The sequence below is a fragment of the Rutidosis leptorrhynchoides genome, chromosome 2, assembly GCF_046630445.1.
Source record: "Rutidosis leptorrhynchoides isolate AG116_Rl617_1_P2 chromosome 2, CSIRO_AGI_Rlap_v1, whole genome shotgun sequence".
Lineage (NCBI taxonomy): Eukaryota > Viridiplantae > Streptophyta > Magnoliopsida > Asterales > Asteraceae > Rutidosis > Rutidosis leptorrhynchoides.
Genome location: NC_092334.1, coordinates 597,955,494 through 597,963,532, shown reverse-complemented (window position 1 = coordinate 597,963,532; position 8,039 = coordinate 597,955,494).

The following is an 8,039-nucleotide window of genomic DNA, read 5'->3' as shown; positions in this document are numbered from 1 at the left end:
AGTTTTTCGAGCAGCAATTTGTCACAGAGGTTGGTTTTCGAGCAGCTAACTAGACAAATTCCAGGTTTTCGAGCATTTAATTTCGAATGAAAACACACTAAACTAAGTTTATTCAGGTTGTTTTTAGCACTTTTTTATGTTCTAAAGCCTTTAATCAGTGAGTTTAACGGGTTAATGGGTTGAACGAATCAGTGGGTTTTATTAAGTTAACTTCAAGATTCAAACATACAGTTCAAGTACATATAAATACACACAAATTTTAACTTCAAACAGTGGATTATATGCATGTATATAGGTTCGATTTTAAGCACAAAATCAAGTAGTTTAAGTGGTTTATCAACAAGTATGTTAAGAAACAAGTATTAAACCAACAAAAATAACAAGATGAGTTGAGTTATTTAGGTACCTTAACCGAAATAGAGCACAAACACATCAAAAACGCGATGGAGACCTTCAAGCAACGGATCTTCTATGCAAAGAGCTTAGACCCGCTCTGATACCAATTGTTAGCCCCAATTCTTGCTAAGGTCGGTCGGTTTTGTTAGTGTAAGTGGGTTTAGATGTTAAGAACAAGTAATATGGTGATAAGGTTGAGAGAGTAATACTTGGAAGTATTGAAATGGGAAATAACTCCACTAGTTACAAATGAGAGTGGGAGGTTGCTTTTATATTAGCAACCTCCAAGTTGTAACTTGACATGGTAAGTTACATTTACCATGGTAACTAGCTAAAATACATTAATAAGTAAGCTAACTATTACATCAACACTAACTAAAACCGCATGCCACATATAATAGACAATATTCATTGTCAACAAAAGTATGCGCGAGTAAATATTTTAATTCGCATTAATCAAGATTACAACCGCGACACATTCAAACGGACGGAAATTACATAAAAATAATGTGCTAAAATATTTGGAGTGATCAGGTCCAACCAGCTACATGTAACATTTTTTCAACAACGTCTTGTGCCAAGTGCGTTTCACAGGTTTTCCATCTAATGTCGTGAGATGGTATGCCCCGGTGTTGCTTACTCCTACTACCTTGTATGGGCCTTCCTAACGAGGGCCCAATTTTCCAGTATCTTCCGCATGACTTGCGTCATTCTGACACCAAACTAGGTCCCCGCACTTATAAGAGCGCGAACGCACACGCTGATTGTAGTACTTTGTAATTTTTTGTTTATTGTTGGCCTCGTTTATCGCCGCAGAAATTCTGCGTTCTTCCAACAAATTAAGATTTTCCCGCAGAGCTTCTGAGTTATTCTGCTCGTCGAAATTTTGTATGCGGAACATTGGTACCCCAATCTCTACGGGTACAATAGCTTCTGACCCATACACCAAACTGAACGGAGTCTCACCAGTGCTTGCTTTGGGTGTTGTTCTATGTGCCCATAAAACCTTTGGTATTTCGTCTACCCAACCAATGCGACCATGACCCAATCTAGCTTTGATTCCAGCTACTATATCCCGGTTGGTGACTTCGCACTGGCCATTCCCCTGCGGATGTGCAACGGAAGTAAAAGTTTGCTTAATATTAAGCTCCGCACACCAACTGCGAAAAGGATCCCCCGCAAACTGTGTACCATTATCACTAACGATTTCGTTTGGTATGCCGAATCAACAAACAATGTCTTCCCATACAAAATTTCGCACCCTCTTCCCTGAAATTGTTTCCAGCGGTAGTGCTTCAACCCACTTCGTGAAATAGTCGATTGCAACAATCAAGAATTTGATGTTTCCTGCGTGTGTAGAGTATGCGTAAGATATTGATGTAAGTAGCATATGGTATAAAATAAATGATAATATTACCTCGACCTTTTGGAAATGGTCCGACTATGTCGATTGCCCATTTGCAGAATGGCCATGGTGATGAGACTGGGATCATTGGATGCGCAGGTGCTCTACTGATAGGTGCATGTATTTGGCAAGATTCGCATTGCTTAACTATGCGCGCAGTATCTGCGTACATAGTGGGCCAATAATAACCTAGTCGCATAATTTTTGACACAATAGACCTGTGCCCCGAATGAAGAGCGCATGCACCCTCATGCACCTCGCGTATAACTTCCTCTGCCTCTTTTGGGCCGATGCACCTTAAATGCGGCCCTAAATAATTTTTCCAATATAGGACCTCACCCTCAAGGGCGTATAGTAGTGCCTTAGTGCGGACTTTCTTTGCATCAACAGAATCCGCAGGTGAGGTGCCATCTCGCAGAAAAGCAATGATGGGTGTCATCCACTTCGAGCTGGATTCCTCAACAGGTGCCACCAAAGGCATCATAACAATAGACTTCGAATGTAGTTCTTCTATTAGAACTTTCTTCCCCAGATGATCAAAGGCCAAAGCGGCCAATTTGCTAAGCGCATCCGCTTTCTGGTTTTGCCCCCGCATTACGTGGGAGATTTGAAAAGCCTCAAACTGGTCAGCGAGGTTATGAACAAGTAATAAATATTGCTGCATGGCTATGTCATGCGCTTCAAAGTCTCCGCTGACTTGACTGCATACTAGCTTTGAATCCACATAAGCGTGCAACACTTTAACATTTAATTTATGCGCAATTCGCATAACTGCTAACAAAGCCTCATATTCTGCTTCATTATTCGTAACAGCGAAATTGAACCGCAATGCATATGTGTGCTCTTCGCCATCTGGGCCAGATAAAATTACACCTGCACCTGCGCCAGATGCGTTGCAGGCACCATCGGTATATAACTCCCATGATGACAAGGGTGGTGCAGGCGCATCCTGCTGCTCAGCCGATGCCTCAACATCCGCAGGCAATTCTGCTAGGTAATCCGCAAGTATTTGACCCTTAACCGCGCTTCGCGAAGAAAAATTTATTTCGTGTTCTCCTAACTCGACTGCCCATTTAGCCATTCGGCCAGAAATCTCGGGCTTATATATCACCTGAAAGAAAAATGATTGCGTTAGTCAATGCGGTAGCCCCGGACATTGCCGCAAATTAGGCATTTACCAACCTGCTTGATCGGTTGATCAGTTAGAACCACAATTGGATGTGCTTGAAAGTATCGGCGCAAACGCCGCGCCGTGTGGACTAGTGCATATACTAGCTTTTCTATTGGTGAATAGTTTACTTCGCTTGCTGTCAGCATCTTGCTTACGAAGTAGACCGGCATTTGCGTCTGAGAAAACCTCAGCGTTATTTGTCTACGAAATAAATAATTCATATAAGTAAAAGAGAAAAGGTTACCTTTCCGCGATCTGCGATAAGAACCGAGCTGATAGCCTCTTTGGATGCCACAAGGTACAGCGTAAGCGTTTCTCCTGACACCAGTGCTGTGAGTGTTGGTAACTCAGCGAGCACCTTCTTCATCTCCGGAAAGGTTGATTCTGCTTCCTGAGTCCATACGAAATCTTTTTTCTTCAAACAATTCTTCAAAGTATTGAAGAATGGCAACTGCCTTTCTGCAGCTTTCGACAGAAACCGCGTAATCACCGCAAGTTTTCCGGTTAGACTCTGCACATCTTTCTTTGTTCTTGAAGATGGTAAACTGTCAATGGCCTCAATCTTTTTGGGATTCGCCTTTATTTCCCGCGCAATCACCACATGACCTAGAAACTTGCCTTCCTCTTCCCCAAAACTGTATTTGAGCGGGTTAAGCTTCATGTTGATCCTGCGCAGAGACGCGAACGTTTCTAGGATGTCTGCGAGCATTTCTTCTTCGGTGTTACTTTTAATTACCAAGTCATCGACGTATGCTTCAAGATTTCTACCAATTTGGTGCTTGAAGGCTGCGTCAATTACGCGCTGATAGGTTGCGCCTGCGTTCTTTAATCTGAAAGGCATCTTCGTATAACAATAAATACCCTGCGGCGTATGAAAAGCAGTTTTGTCCTCGTCTTCTGCAGCCATTAAGATTTGATGATAACCCTTGTACGCATCCAGAAAACACTTGTACCGAAAACCTGATAATGATTCTACCTTCCAGTCTATCTCCGGGAGAGGGTAGTTGTCCTTGGGGCATGCTTTATTGATGTCTTTAAAATCGACACACATCCGCCAATTACCGTCAGCCTTTTTCACCAACACAGGATTAGCAACCCATGTTTGATGCCGCACCTCCCACAGAATGTTTGCTTTGACAAGGTTATCTACTTCTACGCATAGCCAATCACTGCGCTCAAGAGCCATATGCTGCTTCTTTTATCTGACGAGTGTGAGTGATGGATTAACATTCAACTTATGTTCTGCAATATCACGCAGAACCCCAGTCATGTCTGACTCTTGCCATGCAAAAACATCTGCATTTGCGGATAATATTCCATGTAACATGGCCTTAGTTTCGGCCGACAAGCCTGCGCCGAGTTTGATACGCTTATCCGGATGTAAACAGTTAGCTATGACCGTACAGCTTGCAAGTTGTTCTCCCATGCTGAGAATATTTACAGGCACAACTGAACCACATAACTCGGTTGTTTGATGTGACGCAATCGTGGCAATTCCTCCCATTGTAGGAAACTTAATCAAGCCATGCACTACCGATGGTATAATATTAAAATGTCGTATGAAATTTCTCCCTAGTAGCGCATTGTAACGCGAATTCGAACGAGCCACATAAAAGTCAACTAACTCGTGTCTGACCAACTGCGGATCTTTATCGTCCGCAAGCTCTATTATTAGCTCTATCCGGCCTAGCGGGCATGAACTTTCTCCATAGAACCCTGATAGCGTAATATCGGGCTGGCGTAACTGAGCCTTAACTTCTGCAGGAAGGAAACTATAACAATGCTCATACATAATGTCAACGCCACTCCCTGTGTCAGCATGCATGCGTTTGATCTGTATTCCGTAATTAGGGATGCGACACTTGATGATAATGGGCTCGTTAACTGTGTCGATCGACATTACAGGAGGGAAAGAAATTGGGATGAGCTCCCAATCCTGGTAGTCGTTGTATTTTCTTCGCTGGCCAACTTTGTCTGTGTCAACCATGTTGATGGTTACATCGGCGCTTTTAGCTTTATCTGTTTTTTGTCATGCGAACGTTTTGGCTTTTGAACTCTCTTCCGCGGCCTTTCCCTTATCTTTCTTTGGCGGCTTGAGATGATCTAATTTCCCTGCGCGTAGCACTTCCAGCACTCGCTCAATTAAATTTTTACACCGATTGGTGTCATAGCCGTGATCGTCATGAAACTCGCAGTACTTTGTTTTATCCCGCTTGCCGAATTCTGTCAGCGGAATTGGAACCACAAAGGTTGCGCATACTGGTTCAGTTGCTAAAATTTCTTTTGGTGTTTTAGACAAGCTTTTGAGCAGCGCATAGTTCTGATTATTAATATCGCGCTGATTATTATTTCGAAAACCACTTGTTCGTCCTTTATCATTTCTTATAGGACCACCACTAGGGTATCTTCCGCGAGAGCTGTTGCCGCGATTTTGATCGCGCGAACGATCATCGTCGTCTTTCCTTTCATTGCATGAGCTAGCTGTTGGAATATCATTATCTTCCCCACTCCGCATATAGGCATGGCATTCATTAAGCGCTTCAGCATAAGTTGTTGGCACTGTGTGGCGCAGACGCCTTACCAGCGTTGGATGACGCTCTGCACTTATACCATGTATCAGTCCGGAAATCTGCTGCTCTGGCTTTAGGTCCGGTATGCGCAAGCACTCATTAGTATACCTCGTGAGAAATTCTCCCAAAGATTCCTTGGGTTTCTACACAATGTCTTGACATTCAATGTGAGTGCGTTTGCGCGGCCTTTGATTTTGATACTGCAGCTGAAATGTCCCGTTCTTATTGATTAAAAACGTTCCATATTAATTGGTTTCGTTGCGAGGTTTTGACCTCTATATGAGACATTTTTCAAAGACTGCATTCATTTTAAAACAAACCATAACCTTTATTTCATCAATAAAGGTTTAAAAAGCTTTACGTAGATTATCAAATAATGATAATCTAAAATATCCTGTTTACACACAACTATTACATAATGGTTTACAATACAAATATGTTACAACGAAATAAGTTTCTTGAATGCAGGTTTTACACAATATCATACAAGCATGGACTCCAAATCTTGTCCTTATTTAAGTATGCGACAGCGGAAGCTCTTAATAATCACCTGAGAATAAACATGCTTAAAACGTCAACAAAAATGTTGGTGAGTTATAGGTTTAACCTATATATATCAAATCGTAACAATAGACCACAAGATTTCATATTTCAATATACATCCCATACATAGAGATAAAAATCATTCATATGGTGAACACCTAGTAACCGACATTAACAAGATGCATATATAAGAATATCCCCATCATTCCGGGACACCCTTCGGATATGATATAAATTTCAAAGTACTAAAGCATTCGGTACTTTGGATGGGGTTTGTTAGGCCCAATAGATCTATCTTTAGGATTCGCGTCAATTAGGGTGTCTGTTCCCTAATTCTTAGATTACCAGACTTAATAAAAAGGGACATATTCGATTTCGATAATTCAACCATAGAATGTAGTTTCACGTACTTGTGTCTATTTTGTAAATCATTTATAAAACCTGCATGTATTCTCATCCCAAAAATATTAGATTTTAAAAGTGGGACTATAACTCACTTTCACAGATTTTTACTTCGTCGGGAAGTAAGACTTGGCCACTGGTCGATTCACGAACCTATAACAAATATGTACATATATATCAAAGTATATTCAAAATATATTTACAACACTTTTAATACATTTTGATGTTTTAAGTTTATTAAGTCAGCTGTCCTCGTTAGTAACCTACAACTAGTTGTCCAACGTTAGATGTACATGAAAAAATTGATATATATTATCTTGAATCAATCCACGACCCAGTGTATACACGTCTCAGGCTAGATCACAACTCAAAGTATATATATATTTAGAATCAACCTCAACCATGTATAGCTAACTCCCTCATTACTGCATATAGAGTGTCTATGGTTGTTCCAAATAATATATATACATGGGTCGATATGATATGTCAAAATATTTGCATACGTGTCTATGGTATCTCAAGATTACATAATATATTAGAATACATGTGTAATACAATATAAGTTAGCTAGGATATGATTAATATAGATTTTTTTACCAATTTTCACGTTGCTACAACAAGAAATATTATCCAATCTTGTTTTACCCATAACTTCTTCATTTTAAATCCGTTTTGAGTGAATCAAATTGCTATGGTTTCATATTGAACTCTATTTTATGAATCTAAACAGAAAAATTATAGGTTTATAGTCGGAAATATAAGTTACAAGTCGTTTTTGTAAAGGTAGTCATTTCAGTCGAAAGAACGACATCTAGATGACCATTTTAGAAACATACTTCCACTTTGAGTTTAATCATGATTTTTGGATATAGTTTCATGTTCATAAGAAAAATCATTTTCCCATAAGAACAACTTTTAAATCAAAGTTTATCATAGTTTTTAATTAACTAACCCAAAACAGCCCGCAGTGTTACTACGACGGCGTATGTCCGGTTTTACAGTGTTTTTCGTGTTTCCAGGTTTTAAATCATTAAATTAGCATATCATATAGATATAGAACACGTGTTTAGTTAATTTTAAAATTCAAGTTAGAAGGATTAACTTTTGTTTGCGAACAAGTTTAGAATTAACTAAACTATATTCTAGTGATTACAAGTTTAAAACTTCGAATAAAATAGCTTTATATGTATGAATCGAATGATGTTATGAACATCATTACTACCTCAAGTTTTCTGAATAAAGCTACTGGAAATGGGAAAAATGGATCTAGCTTTAAAGGATCCTTGGATGGCTTGAAAGTTCTTGAAGCAGAATCATGACACGAAAACAAGTTCAAGTAAGATTTCCACTCGAAATAAGATTGTTATAGTTATAGAAATTGAATCAAAGTTTGAATATGAGTATTACCTTGTATTAGAAAGATATCTTACTGTAAATAAGAAAGATTTCTTGAGGTTGGATGATCACTCTACAAGATTGGAAGTAAGCTAGCAAACTTGGAAGTATTCTTGATTTTATGAAACTAGAACTTGTAGAATTTATGAAGAACACT